Raw genomic sequence first — 22,701 nt, 5'->3', positions numbered from 1 at the left:
ACGGCACTGGGGGTTCCATAGCTTTTGTGCGTTGGGTTGAGAAGACGGATTATGTTTTGCGATTAAGTAAATGTGCCCCCGAACATCAGGTCACGTACATAGCTGGACTGTTTGTAGATGGGGCTCTGTCATGGTGGAACCTTCAGGTTCAGATGTTGGGCGAGACTGCTGCGTATACTTTGACGTGGGATGAACTGAAAGAACTGATGTGTAAGAGATATTGCTCGAGGGCAGAAGTCTAGAAGTTGGAGACTGAACTATGGAACTTGAAAATGGAAGGTTCAAAGATAGCTGAATATGTGCAGAGATTTCACGATTTATCACAAGTTGCTTCGCGTCTGGTGGAACCAGAGTTTAAGAGGATCGAACGCTTCATCAGGGGATTGGCACCTCAGATTCTAAGTCTGGTGACAACATCTAAACCTCCAACGATCACTGATGCTATCGACTTAAGTGTGGCGCTCACTGAAGAAGCGGTTAGACTAGGAAAATTTTCCACTTCTGAAGAGAAAAAGGAGACTCCTGTAGAGCCACCTGGAGATAACAAGAAGAAGCTCGCAAATTTCAAGAAGGGTACTCGGGCGAATAGTAAGAACAGGGCCAAAAGGGGAAAAGAATACATGGGTATCCTACCTAAGTGCGACAATTGTCAACGTTATCATATCGGGCGATGCAGATATGGAAGATGTGAAAACTGTGGCAAAGTGGGGCATGTCAAGGAGACTTGTAGGCAAGGTACTGAACGTGAAAATGAAGGACAAGTTGGTAGCGAAAATCACGAAGGGAACAACGACAACGACAATTATCAAGGAAGGACGAGTGACAAACGAAAGCGTGCTCAAGGTTGTTTTAACTGTGGAAGCAAAAATCATTTCAGAAAATATTGCCCTAAAAACAATCAGGCACAAGGATGAAAGCTCAATAGCGGAGCTAGGGAAACACGTCAGGATCCAAACGCGGTCATCGGTACGTCCCATATTAGTCAATGTTATACATCTGTGTTGCTAGATACTGTTGCCAATTTTAGCTTCGCACCTCTAGAGTTTGAAAGTATACTTGGTTTAGTAGCAAGTAAGTTAGATAACCCGTACTCGATAGAACTAGCTAAAGGGAAGCTTCAACGTGGTAAATGGGATGGATCGGTTGTCGAGCAATCAAGCGGAGATTGTTATCCGCATCCCGATGGCGAACAAAGAAACGATCATGACTCTTGAAGCAGGATACGCCCCTACGGATTATCAGCCGTTGAAGACACGGAAATTTCGCGCAAAGGAGGTGTTGCCCTTTTCTTTTGGCACATGACGTGGACAAGGAAGCCGAAGAACCTAAGCTTGAAGATACCCCTGTGGTAAGGAAATATCATGAGGCCTTCCCCGAAGACTTGCCAGATTACCTCCTCAACAACAAGTCGAATTTTGCATAGATTTGGTTCCAGGCGCCGCGCCTGTAGCCAAGGCACCCCATCAACTTGCACTTCCTGAGACACAAGATTTGTCAACGCAACTTCAGAAGTTGCCAGATAAGGGATTTTTTTAGGCAACCTTTTTGCCCTAAGGAGTTTCAGTACTGTTCGTCAAGGAGAAGGACGATGATTTTCAAATAAGCATCAACTACCAGGAGCCGAATGAGCTAACCAACAAGAGTCGGTAACTCTTGCTGAGGATTAACGAATTATTTATTTGCCTAACTGTGGGGATCCAACTACTATTTCGCGACCGATCGATGATAGAGTGTCATTAGCCGTGAATTCAGGAAGAAAGTATACCGGGGAAATTGTGGGACAATAACTTGTTTTAAACATACACATAAATTTTGTTTCCTACACAATGCACAAAACAGTTTTACACAGAATACGAAACTTTGAGAATCTAGAAAACATGTACTTAGGACCTTTGGGAACCCAGGTCAAAACTCGTAAAGGTTGTCACCTAGGAACCACATCTGTTAACTCAAGCAAACCCCATTATCCTGACATATATGCTATTTCAGTTAACCAAACAGAAAGTACTCAAATTTCTTTTGTTGAAATCTCCACTTTTGCTTCTAGCGAGTAGATGTTTGCATCTCTACTCCCCATAATGGTAGTTGCATCGCGTTAATTTTCTTCGCTGAGAGCGAACACACATTGCTTCGATACTTGGTCATTTCTTCGTTTTAGCAAATACTCATTGTTTCATTACTTGGAAACTTATATGTCACGCATGCACCATCTGCTACGCATGTAGTTTCGTTTCGAATAAACGCTTCATTGAAGTCAAACATTAATTTACTAAAGCTAACTATTGGTTTATGATTCGAATAACCTACGTTATTGTAATTGTTGGCTCCTTTGCTATCAAGTCAACACACTTTCTTGAAACTTCTTTTCTTTCAAGTTACATTCATGGTTTATCTTCGTAACCATGCTGAGATTCCCTTGTTGATACATACGTTTATTGTCGGGTTACGTTGAAACCAAGTTCAATTGCTTGAACTTATCCATTTCGCATATTCAATTTAAGACGCCATATGATGTATTGAGAGCATCATATTCAAATATTTTTTCAAAGGTTCTTTTGTTTCGAGTCGTGGTAAACTTGATTAGTCTACGACTCCACTAAATCATTTGTTGGTTTCGATACCTTGCGGTGATATTTTCACAAAATTGAAGCTTGCACTAATTTGGTTACGCACCTCATACACGGACTTAATTGTTTATTTATTTGTTCTAAAATCCATTTTGTTTATCACGATTAAAGCGGTCTCAACCCAGTTGTGTGTTAAGACAATGGTACCTAGATTCATTTCATATCACGGTGTACCTCCTAACGATTCTTTTGTTATAAATTGAATACCTTGCAGTGTTTATTGTTTTCCATCCCCAATCAGAAACAGTAGTTCCTTGATGTTCCATATTCGATTGAAAACCCCATAACGTTGTTTAAATCAAATTTTCAGAGTTGTTTCAGTACACTTTCCTTTGATTTCAAGCACGGTGAACTTGTTCGGTCACCGCTATTGTTGAAATATGTCAATTTCGACACCTGGTGGTTTCACTTCAAATTTGTAGCTTGTGCTAATCATGGTCAACCGTTTCACACAAAACTACACATACTTTTGTTTGACTTGTCATTTAAACATCCCTAATGCAACTACAATAATACACCAGATTTGCTTGTATTTCATTCGGTGTATTCTCGCAATTCAAGAGTGTCAACACACTAATCCTTGCCATTTATTTATTCGAAAGTTGACAGATTATTTTCATATTCAAGTTGTTGATTTTGAATTCATATAGCGGATGCTATGGTTTGTGAAAGCTCGTTTGCATATTGTGACCGATTGTTTGAGAATCCATTGGTCAAAACCCCTTTGTTGCTCCCCTGTTAACTAAGTTACGCTAGATTATACATATATACATCTCGTGTCCTTTGACATCAAATGCTAGAACACATGCCTTTTAACCATTGGGTTCTTGTTGTTGAAATATATCCCTGGATTCACCTGATGTGAACAAGATTTGATTCGGTTCTGTGGTTATCTACCCCATTATTATTCATATACATACACGATTAATGTAACCCTAAGGAGTTAACGTAGTATAAATTTCGAGGACGAAATTTTTTTAACAGGGGGAGAATGTGACAACTGCCAAATTTGCATGCATCCGTACAATTAATTAATCTTGATTAATGTTTAATGACTGTGCTGAATTACGATTAATGACTTGAACTACTTTCTGATTACTGCATCATACTTACATGTGCATCACATATTGCATGATGTCACTTCATTATTACATGCAAACCATATTAACTTAAATAATGCACAAAGCACAGTTAGCACAGTTAGCGGATTACTCAGAAAAATGCTGACAGAACTCAGCACATAGACAGACAGTGTTTTGAGACCCAGTATGGGCCAGAGACTAAGTACTACACTAATATAGAGTGTAGGGAAGTAAGGACCACAAAACTGCATTTTTAAGTGATAGTTTAAGTGCCAGAAGGTGCCTAAAACTCACCCAAAGTGCTGAATTCAGCATAATTCAGCAAAAATCAACTTTTTAACAAGCTAGTAACATGCAAAAATATGACTAAATGGTCCTGAATGCTTTCCTAAGTGTCGGGAATTAAAATTGTCACAAAAGGGTACATAAAGAACACTAAACGGTATATAGGGGTGAGCAAATTAACCACCATAACCGATAACCGAACCATAACCGACATAACTGAATCACTGATAACCGATAACCAATATAACTAATGGTTATGGTTATGAAACTTTGTATAACCGCTCAATCGGTTATAGTTATGGTTATGAAGCTTTGGTTAACCGATATAACCGAACCGAACCGAACTTGTAATGTTAACTTTATATAATGGATTTGTGTTTTACAAAACCATATAGAGGGTTTTTACTAAGATAAAAGTATGTTAGTAACAAAATGATCTTGATGTAGATGCCATTTATTTTGATAAAGAACTAAGGTGTCATGGCCATAATTTTTTTTTTGTTTGAGAATTACCTTATTGAAAATGTAACACCCCGCCCCGATTAGGGCTGACGTGTTACACAATTCGGTAATCAGAGATAATAAATAACTTAATTAAAACATAAATTCCATAGGTTTAAAAACAAAAATCCCCAAAATGACATAACGGTCTCAACAGAAAAAAAGTAAGTGTCTAAATTTATTGAATATAAGGTTTTATTAAACTCCTTGTTCCAACTCTAGCTTTTTATTATCACTCTTCACACATTTCCCCGGTTTCCCTGAGTACCTGTTTAAGACATAATAAAGGAAAACAACAAAAAGAAACGGTTGAGCCAAAAATTGCCCAGTAACGGAGAAACAATAGCACTAACACATAAATGATAGAAGCAAATACACTAAAAACTTTAATGATGTAGACAATACCATACGCTGAATGATCACTGATGAATACCATAAAGGTATATTAGAAATACCCGTGTGAGCCACTAACAATAAACACTAACACTTGGTACATTAGCTGCAGTTCCAATGCACCATTATGTAGAGGGGATGTGGGCACTCACACCTATCCCACTACCACTAACACTTACACTTACACTTACACTCCTAGGATCGATCCATACGCCTCTCAATAATCAATAAGTGCAATCACTTAGCACACAATACAATATAGAGACGCCGTGGGCCTTTCGCACTGCCACGGATGGTGCACGTTAACTGTGCCTATGATGACGCCCTATGTCCCCATAGGTGGATATGCTCGGGTATTGAGGTCAATAAAATGATTTACTCAAGTCAAGGCAAAATACACTAATGATACACTAAGGCTATGTCACATCTAGCCAATGAAAATAATAAATAATAAAACTCATGGGAACATGCGACAATGAGTATAAATGTGTAACTTATCGCATGCGTGACAAGGACAATAATTCGATATGATGTATGTAACGATAATTAGAGAACGTAGAAAACTTAACGGTTCAAGTAGCAATCACGAACGAATACGATATCATGAATTAAAACAATTATGCTAAGAGCAAGACACCACAAAATCCGTACCTTATATAGCAATTAGTGATAACCGTAGATTCCGACTAGTATGACTCTAGCGTCTCTCTTGAATAATATGATAACCTAAAAGTATATCCATTTGTGTTAAAATTATGTTTTGATCTAGTGATGGTCTGATAACATTCATATAAGTATAAATATATTTAATCGATGTTGGTTTACTCTTTGGATGAGGTTTTGGTTATTTTTATTTGTATTTTCCAAAAATGTTTTTTTTTTTCCAAAATATACACTTTTAGATTATATTATTCTAATATATATGCAATGCATTCTCGTTGCTTCCAAAGTAAGGCTTATTCACTTGAATTTCATATTCAGGTTTAGTAGTATCACAAGAGGCTTAAACTATTATACTGTTAGTAATTTCAAAAGAGTTTTATAATATTGAAGGATAAAGCTTATGTATGTGCAATTGTTCGTAATAATGGGATAAACAAATCCACACACACCATAGAAGACATAAAAAGAAAACTAGAGTTAACAAGCTTTATTACCTGGGAAGAAAAGTAATCACAGTTGGTCGAACGAGATGTATATCCGAATATTTGATGAGATTGAGGCCCCTTTTGGCGATCACAGTTATCCGAAACATATCCAAATCAGTAGATAAAAATCAAAATTCGACATAATAATTTTCTAGACTTAATATACAATTTATTTAGATGGTTCGAGGATTACCCGTTTTCAAACAAACCAAACTGATCGAGTCTTCAAAGGAGGCAGATTTATGTACGAGGGATTCAAATTCTTGTCTGCTCACAAGACGAAGTGGCAACAATCAACAAGAAGCAAACAATAAGGCTTGGGGAAAATAATCAACGGAACAAAGTAAACAATGGAATGGAGTAAACATCAGAACTCTAGACATCGGCCGGTCGATACCTGGGTATATGTGGCTCAAGGCTGGTCAAAATAAAAATATCACAGACTCGTAGGCTCCTCCAATACTCCTGCGTGTTCCACGATGTTCGGCGGCTGCAGAAACTACGATAACGTGACCTGATTTGGAGCCAGCGGCGGAACAACTCCTTAGCGACGTGGCGGCAGTGATTTTGGGTTGGCTCTAAGTTTGATTATGATCGTATACGTTTGCATAGAAAGGCTAATATTGTGATTCGAAACATATGTTTGGAAAGGATTACAAGAGATTGTGATTGAATAAGAAAAAGGAATGTCGTGTTTCCTGATTGATTGGAGGTTGAGAAGGGATCGGATAATGATAGCTGTACAACTAAATCCTTATCAATCTTTCTTGATTAGTTTTTTTTTTTTTTTCATTTACTTTTTTTTTGTCGGTTATACAAATTTTAAAACCTAAACACAATTTAGAAACTGTTATAATACTTCATATTATAATAGTTCATTTGACTATTTTATTACCTTTCTTCGTTGGATGAGATATACACACAAGAATCTTAACTATTAATTATTATTATTATTATTATTATTATTATTATTATTATTATTATTATTATTATTATTATAGCTTAATTAATTTGTGGTTAAAAGTTGACCAACATTCTAGGCTTTGGATATCCGACATATTAATATGTCATACTACTTATGACATTTATTTCATTAGGGTTTTGAAAGTTTCGTATATTACAATTCTATCCCCTTAAATAAAATTTCGTCCTCGAAATTAACATTATATGGCACTATAAAATTCGGGTATTTCAACTCTCTACCCCTTAAAATAATTTCGTCCACGAAATTAGCGATTACGAATACGGTATACTATTTATGTTACACATTAATGATGCGAATAATGATAACGACGTTGCAAACACAATTAGCAAAAGAGTCGAAAAGACACACAAGTGAGTTTGATACACGAAAATAAACTATTAGGAACACTAACCTTAGGTTTCGAATAAATACGGATATTGAGAACGGATCGCTTCCTCCGATTCCCAAGTGGCTTCATGCTCTGGATGATTTTTCCACAAGATTTTGACGAACGGAAAAGACTTCTTACGCATCACACGTTCTTGTCCGTCCAAGATAGCCTCTGGTTCCTCTTCGTATGATAAGTCCTCACGAATCTCGTGTAGAGAATAGTTCACAACATGGAGTGGATGATAATTATACCCGCGTAACAGTGAAATATGGAACACATTATGCACGTGCGATAATTGTGGCGGTAGAGCTAACCGATAAGAAACTTCGCCAACTCGTTCCAAAATTTCAAAAGGTCCGATAAAGCGAGGACTCAATTTTCCCTTTATACCAAAACGTCGGACACCTCTGCATGGTGAGACTTTTAAGAATACTTTTTCACCTACATTAAATTCCAAAACCCTTCGGTGGCGATCAGCATAACTCTTCTGTCTACTTTGGGCTTCCTTAAGTTTCTCACGAGCAATAGCAACCTTTTCGTTCGTGATCTGCACCAGTTCAGGACCCTCTATCATCTTTTCTCCGACCTCGTCCCAGCATGTGGGAGCTCGACATTTACGCCCGTATAACAATTCAAAAGGTGCCATATCAATACTGGCTTGCCAACTATTATTGTAAGAAAACTCCACCAAACACAAGTATTCATCCCAGTTTCCCGTCCACTCAAGTGCACATGATCTAAGCATATCCTCTACAGTCTGAATAGTACGTTCAGACTGTCCATCAGTTTGCGGATGGAAAGCAGTGCTAAATCGTATCTTCGTATCCCAAGCATTTTGGAAACCCTTCCAGAACCGTGATGTGAAACGTGGATCTCTATCACACACTATAGATGATGGTGTACCATGCAATCGAATAATCTCACGAAGGAATATCTCTGATAGCTTACTCACCTCGTACTCCTTACGAATGGGCAAGAAATGAGCAGACTTTGAAAGTCTATCTACCACAACCCAAATAGCATCGTTCTTCATACGGGTTAGACCAGTTACAAAGTCCATAGAAATATCATCCCACTTCCAGACATGAATATCTAAAGGCTGTAATAATCCACTAGCCCGTTGATGTTCAATCTTCACTTGCTGACATATCAAACATTGGCTCACATGTCTAGCTACATCTTCTTTCATACCACTCCACCAAAAATGTTGCCTCAAATCCCTATACATCTTTGTGGATCCAGGGTGTATAGAATAAGGTGAACTGTGTGCCTCAGTCAGTAATGATTCACGAAGAGATGAATCATCTGGCACACATAAACGCTTCCCACACCATATTGTTCCATGTTCATCCACTCGAAATTCAGATTGTTTTCCTACTCCCAAATTTTGTAAGACCGCCCAAAGTTCACCATCTTCTTTTTGAGCTTCCTTTATCTAAGTGATGAGGTTCGGTTCGATCTTCAGTCTAACCAAATACCCACCAGACTCACCAACTTGTATACCAATATCCATGCGTCTCAGGTCTGATTGAATTTGAGGCTGCACAGTCAAGCATGCCAAACCCCCAGAATTCTTCCTACTCAGTGCATCTGCAACAACATTTGCTTTACCAGGGTGGTACTGAATGTTGGCATCATAATCCTTGAGTAGCTCTAACCATCTCCTCTGCCTCATGTTAAGCTCCTTCTGAGTGAAAATATACTTGAGGCTCTTATGGTCGGTGAATATGTTACATGTCTCCCCATACAAATAATGCCTCCAAATCTTAAGTGCAAAAACAACTGCCGCTAACTCAAGATCATGCGTGGGATAATTCACCTCGTAGGGTTTAAGCTGACGTGAGGCATAAGCAATAACCTTTCCATGCTACATGAGAACACAACCAAGCCCTTTCTTCGATGCATCACTGTATATATCGAATCCGCCTGTGCCAGAAGGTAGAGTAAGAATAGGAGCGGATACTAGCTTCTGCTTTAGTGCCTCAAAACTCTTTTCCCGATCATCGTTCCAAGTAAATTTTATCCCTTTCCTCAAGAGTTGAGTGAGAGGTAAGGCCAAAATAGAAAATCCCTCTACGAAACGTCGATAATAACCCGCTAGACCAAGAAAACTCCGAACTTCGGTAACTGAAGTTGGCCTGGGCCATTTAGTGATAGCTTCCACCTTTGATGGATCCATTGTGATACCTTCCGCTGATACAATGTGACCTAGAAACGCCACTTTTTCAAGCCAAAAGTCGCACTTAGAAAATTTTGCGTATAACTTCTCCTGGCTTAAAGTTCCTAGAACAGTGCGAAGATGGTCCTCATGCTCTCCTCTACTTTTAGAAAACACCAAGATGTCATCGATGAATACGATCACGAACTGATCCAAGTACTCATGAAATACTCGGTTCATAAGATCCATGAAAACAACAGGAGCATTTGTCAAACCAAAAGGCATGACTAGAAACTCATAGTGACCATACCGGGTACGAAATGCTGTCTTATGGACATCTTGATCTCTGACCCTCAACTGATGGTACCCTGATCTGAGATCAATCTTTGAGAAAAACTTCGCTCCTTGGAGTTGGTCAAAAAGGTCATCAATACGCGGTAAGGGGTAGCGATTACGAATGGTGATCTTATTCAACTCCCTGTAGTCGATGCATAAACGCATGCTACCATCTTTCTTCTTCACAAACAAAACCGGTGCTCCCCAAGGTGAAACACTAGGTCTAATGAATCCAAGTTCCAAAAGTTCTTGCAGCTGTTCTTTCAATTCCTTCAACTCCAATGGGGCCATGCGATAAGGTGCTTTAGAAATAGGTTCAGCTCCAGGAATCAAATCAATAGTGAACTCTACTTCACGTTCAGGTGGTATCCCTGGCAATTCTTCTGGAAAGACATCAGAGAAGTCTCGACCAATAGGAACGTCTTCGACACGTGGTGTATCCACTGAGGTATCTTTAATAGCAGCTAAGAATCCCTCGCATCCATGGGATATAAGTTTTTGAGCTTTAAGAGCAGAGATGATTTTAATGGATTTTCGAGGTTGAGATCCTTGATAAATACATTCAGGATTCAGAATATCACCAAAAATGACTCGTTTGGAATGACAATCAATGGTAACTCGATGCATGGATAACCAATCCATGCCAAGTATGACATCAAAATCTCCCATTTGCATGGGATAAAGATTCGCTATACGAATAACATTTCCGATCACAAGCGGACAATCTTTATAGATGTGAGTAATAGCCGAAGAATTTCCCATTGGTGTAGAAATGACTAAAGCTTGATCCACTAGAGAAGGCGTAATTTTAAGATGTCGGGCAATTAGTTGTGAGACTATCGAGTGGGTTGCCCCAGTATCAAATAACACATACAAGTCACGCTCACCCAAATAAATACTACCCGAAACAGTACCTAGTGAATCGATAAACAATAAGACACAAACGATTGTATGAAAGCCATAAACAACTAAGCAAGCAAAATAATAATACTAAAAGGAACATTTATCGGAGACGGTACCTGGAGCATTAGCAGCTTCCCCTGCAGTCAATGAGAAAACACGCCCTCCAGTAGTAGGTGGCACAGTAGCTCCCCTAGTGTCATCAGTTGGTCGGTTACCAGCCTTTGGGCACTCATTAATCTTATGCCCCATATCTCCACACTTAAGGCAAGCCCCAGTAAGTCGACGACAGATGCCTGGGTGACGCTTGTTGCAATGGTTACACACTGGAGGCTGGGTAGGGTTCGAGTTACCCCTCTGGTTTACGGGTTGAGCTTGGGTGGGTGGCTGGTAGGGTTTGATCTGACCCTGATTTTGGTTCCTTCCATGCCATGGTCTAGTATTCTTCCCTGATGACCTATTCCCCATATTGTTTTGATTATTTCGAGTAGGTGCTTGAGGCGACTCACTAGTGTACGGGGTGTGATATTCGTCTCTGTTTCTCTTCCTACTATTATTGGAACCACCCAAAAATTCTTTGTTCTCCATATCAACTTTTTTGGCAGCCTTAGCGGCCTCTGCAACAGTGGGGAACGTTGACTGGATGATTGCTCTACGAATCCGATCACAAACTGCCCATTGATATTTCTCTGCTTGCTCCTCTGGTGTTCCAGCAGCTGACCCAAGAAATCCAACTAGTCGATAAAACCGATCAGTGAAGTCAGAAAGTGGTTCGTCATTCCTCTGACGGATATTGTGATACTCTCGTGTGTAAGAACTCTTATCCACGCTGTTAAAATATTTCTCGAAGAAGATAGTACGAAAATCTGCCCAAGGTAAATTCTCGACAAATGGGTCTCCTCCTCTTTCCTCCAATACACCTTCCCACCAAGTTTGCGCATCTTCTTCTAGTTTATACGATGCTAGTCTCGATTTAAATTCATCGCCAACTCCTAATGCCCGAAATATTTTCTCGATATGAGCAATCCAATCCCTTGCTACAATTGGAGTGGTTGCCTTTGTGAAAGATCTCGGTTTCTGTTTTATGAACTTTTCTAGCCAATCCCCAATTACACCGTTTGGGTTTGGGTTTGGATTAGGGTTCGGATTTGATTGGGGTTAGGGTTTGGATTAGGATTGGGGTTAGGGTTTGGATTAGGATTCGGATTCGGATCAGGACCTCGTACGGCCTGAACAAGTGCAGGCAACATAGCAGTAAAGGCCTGAGTGATAGCAGCTACGATATTTGGATCAGGCTCATTTGGTCCACCACCATTACGACGACCAGAGTTGCGTGTCTCACGACGAGGAGGCATCTAAAAAAACACATTAAGAATTTAGATAAAACAAATAATAAGGACTTATCGCATAACGAAATTCCTAACCCAATGTCTACCCAATCCTCACATGTCTTAATTATTTGGTTAAAGTTTTCTACAGGATAGAGCCTAAGCTCTGATACCATAACTGTAACACCCCGCCCCGATTAGGGCTGACGTGTTACACAATTCGGTAATCAGAGATAATAAATAACTTAATTAAAACATAAATTACATAGGTTTAAAAACAAAAATCCCCAAAATGACATAACGGTCTCAACAGAAAAAAAAAAAGTAAGTGTCTAAATTTATTGAATATAAGGTTTTATTAAACTCCTTGTTCCAACTCTAGCTTTTTATTATCACTCTTCACACATTTCCCCGGTTTCCCTGAGTACCTGTTTAAGACATAATAAAGGAAAACAACAAAAAGAAACGGTTGAGCCAAAAATTGCCCAGTAACGGAGAAACAATAGCACTAACACATAAATGATAGAAGCAAATACACTAAAAACTTTAACGATGTAGACAATACCATACGCTGAATGATCACTGATGAATACCATAAAGGTATATTAGAAATACCCATGTGAGCCACTAACAATAAACACTAACACTTGGTACATTAGCTGCAGTTCCAATGCACCATTATGTAGAGGGGATGTGGGCACTCACACCTATCCCACTACCACTAACACTTACACTTACACTTACACTCCTAGGATCGATCCATACGCCTCTCAATAATCAATAAGTGCAATCACTTAGCACACAATACAATATAGAGACGCCGTGGGCCTTTCGCACTGCCACGGATGGTGCACGTTAACTGTGCCTATGATGACGCCCTATGTCCCCATAGGTGGATATGCTCGGGTATTGAGGTCAATAAAATGATTTACTCAAGTCAAGGCAAAATACACTAATGATACACTAAGGCTATGTCACATCTAGCCAATGAAAATAATAAATAATAAAACTCATGGGAACATGCGACAATGAGTATAAATGTGTAACTTATCGCATGCGTGACAAGGACAATAATTCGATATGATGTATGTAACGATAATTAGAGAACGTAGAAAACTTAACGGTTCAAGTAGCAATCACGAACGAATACGATATCATGAATTAAAACAATTATGCTAAGAGCAAGACACCACAAAATCCGTACCTTATATAGCAATTAGTGATAACCGTAGATTCCGACTAGTATGACTCTAGCGTCTCTCTTGAATAATATGATAACCTAAAAGTATATCCATTTGTGTTAAAATTATGTTTTGATCTAGTGATGGTCTGATAACATTCATATAAGTATAAATATATTTAATCGATGTTGGTTTACTCTTTGGATGAGGTTTTGGTTATTTTTATTTGTATTTTCCAAAAATGTTTTTTTTTCCAAAATATACACTTTTAGATTATATTATTCTAATATATATGCAATGCATTCTCGTTGCTTCCAAAGTAAGGCTTATTCACTTGAATTTCATATTCAGGTTTAGTAGTATCACAAGAGGCTTAAACTATTATACTGTTAGTAATTTCAAAAGAGTTTTATAATATTGAAGGATAAAGCTTATGTATGTGCAATTGTTCGTAATAATGGGATAAACAAATCCACACACACCATAGAAGACATAAAAAGAAAACTAGAGTTAACAAGCTTTATTACCTGGGAAGAAAAGTAATCACAGTTGGTCGAACGAGATGTATATCCGAATATTTGATGAGATTGAGGCCCCTTTTGGCGATCACAGTTATCCGAAACATATCCAAATCAGTAGATAAAAATCAAAATTCGACATAATAATTTTCTAGACTTAATATACAATTTATTTAGATGGTTCGAGGATTACCCGTTTTCAAACAAACCAAACTGATCGAGTCTTCAAAGGAGGCAGATTTATGTACGAGGGATTCAAATTCTTGTCTGCTCACAAGACGAAGTGGCAACAATCAACAAGAAGCAAACAATAAGGCTTGGGGAAAATAATCAACGGAACAAAGTAAACAATGGAATGGAGTAAACATCAGAACTCTAGACATCGGCCGGTCGATACCTGGGTATATGTGGCTCAAGGCTGGTCAAAATAAAAATATCACAGACTCGTAGGCTCCTCCAATACTCCTGCGTGTTCCACGATGTTCGGCGGCTGCAGAAACTACGATAACGTGACCTGATTTGGAGCCAGCGGCGGAACAACTCCTTAGCGACGTGGCGGCAGTGATTTTGGGTTGGCTCTAAGTTTGATTATGATCGTATACGTTTGCATAGAAAGGCTAATATTGTGATTCGAAACATATGTTTGGAAAGGATTACAAGAGATTGTGATTGAATAAGAAAAAGGAATGTCGTGTTTCCTGATTGATTGGAGGTTGAGAAGGGATCGGATAATGATAGCTGTACAACTAAATCCTTATCAATCTTTCTTGATTAGTTTTTTTTTTTTTTTTCATTTACTTTTTTTTTGTCGGTTATACAAATTTTAAAACCTAAACACAATTTAGAAACTGTTATAATACTTCATATTATAATAGTTCATTTGACTATTTTATTACCTTTCTTCGTTGGATGAGATATACACACAAGAATCTTAACTATTAATTATTATTATTATTATTATTATTATTATTATTATTATTATTATTATTATTATTATTATTATTATTATTATAGCTTAATTAATTTGTGGTTAAAAGTTGACCAACATTCTAGGCTTTGGATATCCGACATATTAATATGTCATACTACTTATGGCATTTATTTCATTAGGGTTTTGAAAGTTTCGTATATTACAGAAAAGAACCCCAAATCGGTAGTTTAACCAAAAAGTTTAGTCTTCGTTATCTTACAAAATATGCTCAAGCTAAGTTCAAATCGTGCACAACCCTATTTATTTCAAACCTTGCTTGGTTACTTAACCGAAATTAACCAAAACCGAACCATAACCGATTAACCGTAACCGAAGTTTGGTTATGGTTATGGTTACTAAAACTCCATAACCGAACTAGCGGTTATGGTTATGGTTAATAGTAAAAACCGAACCAAACCGACCCATGCACACCCCTAACGGTATAGTTTGACACATTAACGAACCGGTATCTAACCGAACAACCGGACACTACCGGAAACACCAAAATTATACTAGAAGCATTGTTTTAATATTTCTGAGCTAGTTATGATACCTGAACACCCTAACACACTATATAACACCATATTAACTTAAACACTAAACACCACACTTGAAATCTAACTAGATTGCTTAACTATCAATTACAACCCAACCCTATACCCCCCCCCCCATGGTGGACGGTCACAAGGGTCTAGCCCACCCTTGATTTCCTTGATTTGTTTTGATATCTTAGTTGATCTTGTTTAGTACTTTAGGGACACATTACACAATGGTTACTTGGAGAAATTGGATTATAAAAGAACATGGAAGATTATAACTCTCATTCTCACACCTACTAAACACACACTAAACTCTCCCCCTCTCCTCCCATGGTTCACGGCCACAACACACCACCACATCTCTATTTTCACTTCAATTCCTACCATTCTAAGGTGATACAAGGGTGTAAGGAGCTAAGTTAGAAAGCTTGGAGCTTTCGGAAGTTGAAGGACCTTCACCGTTTGCTTTTATCCACTTCATTTCTACACTTGATCATTCCTAGCCTTGAGCTAGTAGTAAGATCTCCTACTCTTCATTTTACATCTATTTTAAGTGATTAAAAGATGATACAAGATGATTATCATAAAGAACACTAAGAAACAAGAAGGTGAAACATGAACATAAGCTTGAAATTATAAGAAAACTTAAAGAAATCATGTTGTTTAGTGTTGTTGTGATACTTGATGAATGATTATTTGTGTAAATGGTGTAGATCATTATATGATCTTGCTAGATCATGATTAAAAACATAATCTAGCAAGATGAGAAGATGAAAATGTTAGAGATTTATAAATCATCCTCATGTAAAACATGAACTTGAAGTATAAATTGTTTTCTTGAAAAATAGTGATCAAAGTAAGTTAATAATCATGTAGATCTAAAAATTTCAAGGATGATTTCTAAAGAAACCAAGTTAAAAATATAAGTTTAGTTAAATCTTGGTTCTTACATAAACAAACCTTATTTTTAGTGGATAAACAAGAATAGAAACACTTGTGTAACAAGAAAATTTCATAAAGAAACATTTTTAGAAATGACGATCATAAGTTGTAAACATTTATTTTCTTTAAAAATGAAGTTTTTAAAGAACTAATCACACTTTAAAGGATAACAAGGCTTACTAATAACACAAGTAAGTTACTACAAATTTTTACAAATATTCAAGTTCATGAAGTGTTAGATTGGTAAGTGTAGATTGGTTAATGTTGAGTATGGATTGATTGTGTTGATTTTACAAAAGAAAATGATATGCTTGAAAGCATGGGAACCTCCATTTTTAGGGGAAACTATGGCAAAATTTTCTAAAAATCTAAACACTGAGAAAAATATTTTTAAACAAGTATTTACAAGTGTATTCAAACCATAAATTGATACATAAACTTTGCCATAATTTTTGTTAAAAAAATTATAAATATTGGAGGTTGTTTTTTTTTATAAATAAAAGTGACTAAATTTGTATATATTTAGAAGGCACCATGTGTGTGATTATTTGTATATTATGTGTATTAGTTATATTATTTTAGGATTTGAAATAATATAACTCATCAAATAACAAGAACTTACAATCCAAAATATTACCAAAATCCCAAGAATATGAATATACAAGATTACACAAAATATCAGTAAAACCGAACAAAGGAATATAACTTGCAAATATTCCGGAAATATTATTCATATGAATGTTTTGGTAAATAATATTTTGGACACCAAGTGAATGAAAATATGATTTTCACAAGTATTACAAAGTTATGTCATATTTTTGACAAGAAGAAAATATATTATTTTTGGTGGACAAAAATATATTCTCTTGGAATCAATAGAAGATATATTATTTTTGTCAGAAATATATATTTTCTCCAATGAACATGAAATATATGATTTTTGGGAGAAAAATAAGTTTGTATATATTTTCCAAGATAGACTTGAAAATATAGTATTTTTGGACCTTATATGAAAATACGAATACTTTTGCCAAGAGAGAATTATAAATAATTTTCTAAGTAACATACCTCGGAATATATGTTTTGGAAATATATATTAAAGTATATTACTAAAAAAATATTATTCCAGAAAAGTTGATATAAAATTAACTATATGAATCTTAATGAATACAATAAAATACGTATTCTCACACGTATAAATACACCCTGGAATTCGACAGCGATACATGGCAAAATACCTAAATGCAAATACAAATATACCCATCCTTGGGAAGGAAGTGCAAGTATAAATACTTGGGAAGTATTAAGTTAATATATATTGTTTTAACAATTATTCCAAAATCTAATAAATATAATTTGAATTAAAATATTAATTATTTCAACAAATAATTATACACTTGGAATAATAATGAAGACACTTGGAAACGTAACTCAAAGGCACTAATTAATACTAAGTCAAGGCACGACCCGCTCGTCTAATAAGACCATAGTACATTGTAGGTAGTCGTGTACGCCAGAGGAAACTTTGAGATACAGGCGGATTCGAAGAACGCAAAACTGTGAGTTCATGACCCCCTTTTCTTTTAACTGTTTTCAGTTTTATACCTTCGGGGGTGAAATACATGTTACAAACTGTTTACGAACATTTTATGTGGTATGGTTAGCTAAGGAAGGGTACTGCTTGATCATGTGAGTGGTGGGTATAACACTTAAGGCCATTAATCCTCATTGTAGGACCAAGGGACATGAGTGATAGATCTATTCGGGTGTAGCGAGCCCCACCCATGCGCACGCCGAATGAGCCATGTGGTGACTATGTCTTATTGACGAAATCTGCTAGGCCTTACAAACTATTGGTGATCTGTTTTTCCTTGTTGCTTTCATACCGGGATTTATAAACTTACATACATACTTACAGTAATTTCAAAGGTTTACTCATACACACAAACAAACACATGAACTCGCTCAACTTTTGTTGATGTTCTCAAACTACATGTATTTCAGGGAATTAGTAAGTGGATCTGGCTGGCGTTGGAAGTTTTTATGCTGCGTTAGGAATAAAGATGTCATCCATGGTCTTTGAGTTTGGTCAGTGTGTCTTATCCCTGGACGAGACACGTCTTCCAAACCTTGGTGTTATTCAATATCTTTTGATTAGTCCTCAATGAACTCATAAACAATATGTATGGTTTGTAAAACTTGAATTTGAAGTCTACGTTTCAAAACAATATTTTTATGTTTTAAACTTATTTAATGGATGACGAATCTATAGTTTTATCATATAGTTGTTGTTATGATTGAATGCAATGGTATTAAGAAAGTCACGCCATAATCACGCTTCCGCAAAAGTTAGTGTGACATATATATCTATCAACCATAACTAACTTTTATTTTTATGTAGAAGCGGCATATTTCAAATTTCAGAATGAGCTCGTTTCCTTAGTTTAAAGTAGTTAAAAATAGTAAAAAATTGCCACGTGTCTAATTGTAATTGAATAAGGAGTCCCATCGAACATAATCATGGGCGAAGCTTTTAAGGGGCGGGAGAGGGCGGCCGACCCCCGAATTATTTGCTTAGTAGTGGAGAGTATGTAGTTTTCTTAACCACTTTCTAAATATATTAAAACATTATAAAGTTTGAACAGTGTCCGCTCAAATTTACAAATTAACGGTAATATTTTCTCCCTCCTCTACTCACAACCACCTACAACTACTTTTCATAAAATAAAAAACTCCGAAAAAGACCAAATAATTGTTGTATCAGATTGCTTGTCTTCTTGTAGTTCACGTAATTTAGGGGGTTGAATCTTGAATGTGAATGCTATAATAATCTTAATAAAATGATAAAGTCCCATGTCACACGTTGTTAACAGACATGTTACGTTTAAAAACTCTATTGTTCTTAATTAACTAGAATATATATACCATTTTCATGTCAAAATCTATCTTGAAAACAAGTGTGTATGTCATCAACGTTATGTTGTGATTTAGATTTTTTAAAGTGACGAGTTTATCTTTTTCGCTATTTTAGCACAATAATATAACGTTTTATAAATTTCGAATATTCGTTACGGCGTGCTTATTATTATCCAGAATTTGATAAAAATTTTATTTGAAGTTATCAAATATAGCTGTTATTTTTTCTTCTTTCCTTGAAAACTAAACCAATACCAACCAAATAACATTGGTACAAGTACCATATTCATTTTTAATGATTTTCTTAATGTGCCAAACAACATTGTTACAGTAACGATATCGTAATGAATCGAACTGATGTCGGCCAAACAACATTGTTACCGATACTTATTTAGTAACGAATCAAACTGATACGGACTGAAAGCCGCGGCGAAGCGCGGGAATTCCACTAGTTTCAAATAAAAAGATCAAATACGTACTCAAATAGAACTAAAATTGGATAGAATTCATGTTGATGATTGATGAATGTGTTAAGTACAAAGTTAATAAATCTTTTAAAATGAGGTTTGAAGCATCAACATGGCGTATAACTATATAAAGAAAACAATATAATTTGAACTCATATATATTTATCAACCATAACTAACTTTTAATTTTATGTAGAAGCGGCATATTTCAAATTTTAGAATGAGCTCGTTTCCTTAGTTTAAAGTAGTTAAAAATAGTAAAAAATTGCCACGTGTTTAATTGTAATTGAATAAGGAGTCCCATCGAACATAATCATGGGCGAAGCTTTTAAGGGGCGGGGGAGAGGGCGGCCGACCCCTCGAATTATTTGCTTAGTAGTGGAGAGTATGTAATTTTCTTAACCACTTTCTAAATATATTAAAACATTATAAAGTTTGAACAGTGTCCACTCAAATTTACAGATTAACGGTAATATTTTCTCTCTCCTGTACTCACAACCACCTACAACTACTTTTCATAAAATAAAAAACTCCGAAAGAGACCAAATAATTGTTGTATCGGATTGCTTGTCTTCTTGTAGTTCACGTAATTTAGGGGGTTGAATCTTGAATGTGAATGCTGTAATAATCTTAACAAAATGATAAAGTCCCATATCACACGTTGTTAACAGACATGTTACGTATAAAAACTCTATTGTTCTTAATTAACTAGAATATATATACCATTTTCATGTCAAAATCTATCTTGGAAACATGCGTATATGTCATCAACGTTATGTTGTGATTTAGATTTTTTAAAGTGACGAGTTTATCTTTTTCGCTATTTTAGCACAATAATATAACGCTTTATAAATTTCGAATATTCGTTACGGCGTGCTTATTATTATCCAGAATTTGATAAAAATATTATTTGAAGTTATCAAATATAGTTATTTTTTGTTCTTTCCTTGAAAACTAAACCAATACCAACCAAATAACATTGGTATAATTACCATATTCATTTTTAGTGATTTTGTTAATGTGCCAAACAACATTGTTACAGTAACGATACCGTAATGAGTCGAACTGATGTCGGCCAAACAACACTGTTACCGATACTTATATAGTAACGAATCAAACCGATACGTACCGAAAGCCGCGACGAAGTGCGGGAATTCCACTATTTTCAAATACAAAGATCAAATACGTACTCAAATAGAACTAAAATTGGATAGAATTCATGTTGATGATTGATGAATGTGTTAAGTACAAAGTTAATAATTTTTTTAAAATGAGGTTTGAAGCATCAACGTAGCCTATAACTATATAAAGAAAACAATATATTTTGAACTCATATATATTTATCAACCATAACTAACTTTTATTTTTATGTAGAAGCGGCATATTTCAAATTTCAGAATGAGGTCGTTTCCTTAGTTCAAAGTAGTTAAAAATAGTAAAAAATTGCCATGTGTCTAGTTGTAATTGAATAAGGAGTCCCATCGAACATAATCATGGGCGAAGCTTTTAAGGGGCGGGAGAGGGGGGTCGACCCCCCGAATTATTTGCTTAGTGGTGGAGAGTATGTAGTTTTCTTAACCACTTTCTAAATATATTAAAACATTATAAAGTTTGAACAATGTCCCCTCAAATTTACAGATTAACGGTAATATTTTCTCTCTCCTCTACTCACAACCACCTACAACTAGTTTTCATAAAATAAAAAACTCCGAAAGAGACCAAATAATTGTTGTATCAGATTGCTTGTCTTATTGTAGTTCACATAATTTATGTGGTTGAATCTTGAATGTGAATGCTGTAATAATCTTAACAAAATGATAAAGTCCCATATCACACGTTGTTAACAGACATGTTACCTTTAGAAACTCTATTGTTCTTAATTAACTAGAATATATATACCATTTTAATGTCAAAATCTATCTTGAAAACATGCGTATATGTCATCAACGTTATGTTGTGATTTAGATTTTTTAAAGTGACGAGTTTATCTTTTTCGCTATTTTAGCACAATAATATAACGTTTTATAAATTTCGAATATTCGTTACGGCGTGCTTATTATTATCCAGAATTTGATAAAAATATTATTTGAAGTTATCAAATATAGTTATTTTTTGTTCTTTCCTTGAAAACTAAACCAATACCAACCAAATAACATTGGTACAAGTACCATATTCATTTTTAATGATTTTCTTAATGTGCCAAACAACATTGTTACAGTAACGATACCGTAATGAGTCGAACTGATGTCGGCCAAACAACACTGTTACCGATACTTATATAGTAACGAATCAAACCGATACGGATCGAAAGCTGCGGCGAAGTGCGGGAATTCCACTAGTTTCAAATACAAAGATCAAATACGTACTCAAATAGAACTAAAATTGGATAGAATTCATGTTGATGATTGATTAGGGCTGTGCAACGGTTCAGAACCGGACCGAACCGAACCGGAACCAAACCAGAACCGTTAATTGCTAAATTTAAGAACCGGAACCGAACCATATTATAACGGTTCTGGTTTGGTTCCGAACCGGTTAAACGGTCCTCATGTAAACGGTTCTCGCGGGAACCGGTTGATAATTAAATCGTAAAATTAACAATTCAATAAAAACGAATCACACCATTTAAAACATTAACTAAGAGTTGCAACATTCAAAGTTCAAACCAACCAAAATAAAAGTAGCAAATCAACAATAAAAAATTTTAAGCCATAAAACAAACTCTAAATAAAACTGATCTCGTGTTAACAATTAAAACAAACATCTTCATACTTCATTCGATCTTCATCCTCTCAATCTTCTCATAAACATCTAAGTGAAACCAAGTGTTAGCAATTAAAAAAAATAAACGAATAATGCATATAGTTTATTTGGTTCACGTGAATAGATTGATCAGTAATGTATCTACTGTATTTTCCAAGCGATACACTATTTATATACACATTTACAATTTGATCAACATTGATTTGATTTTTTTTGTTCAATTTTTATTTTCACATACAGAAAACTATATGTATCAGAAAGCAAACATCTAGAAAGAAAATATATGCAATCA

At 35.9% G+C, this 22,701-nt stretch overlaps 2 long non-coding RNA genes across 2 annotated transcripts; both read right to left on the bottom strand.

The window, feature by feature from the left end:
* Window positions 1-6,043: 6,043 nt before the first annotated feature.
* On the bottom strand, window positions 6,044-6,730 carry LOC110934524. The gene is made up of 3 exons (XR_002588407.2): window positions 6,434-6,730; window positions 6,230-6,303; window positions 6,044-6,114 (listed from the first exon to the last, which is right to left on the bottom strand). It is a non-coding gene; the product is annotated as an uncharacterized LOC110934524 (long non-coding RNA).
* A 7,089-nt stretch (window positions 6,731-13,819) lies between these two features.
* LOC110934523 lies at window positions 13,820-14,506 on the bottom strand. Its single transcript, XR_002588406.2, has 3 exons — window positions 14,210-14,506; window positions 14,006-14,079; window positions 13,820-13,890 (listed from the first exon to the last, which is right to left on the bottom strand). It is a non-coding gene; the product is annotated as an uncharacterized LOC110934523 (long non-coding RNA).
* Between the last annotated feature and the right edge of the window lie 8,195 nt (window positions 14,507-22,701).

The sequence above is a fragment of the Helianthus annuus genome, chromosome 4 (genome assembly GCF_002127325.2).
Source record: "Helianthus annuus cultivar XRQ/B chromosome 4, HanXRQr2.0-SUNRISE, whole genome shotgun sequence".
Lineage (NCBI taxonomy): Eukaryota > Viridiplantae > Streptophyta > Magnoliopsida > Asterales > Asteraceae > Helianthus > Helianthus annuus.
Note: the sequence above shows the minus strand (reverse complement) of the source record. Positions and strands in the feature narration are given on the sequence as shown.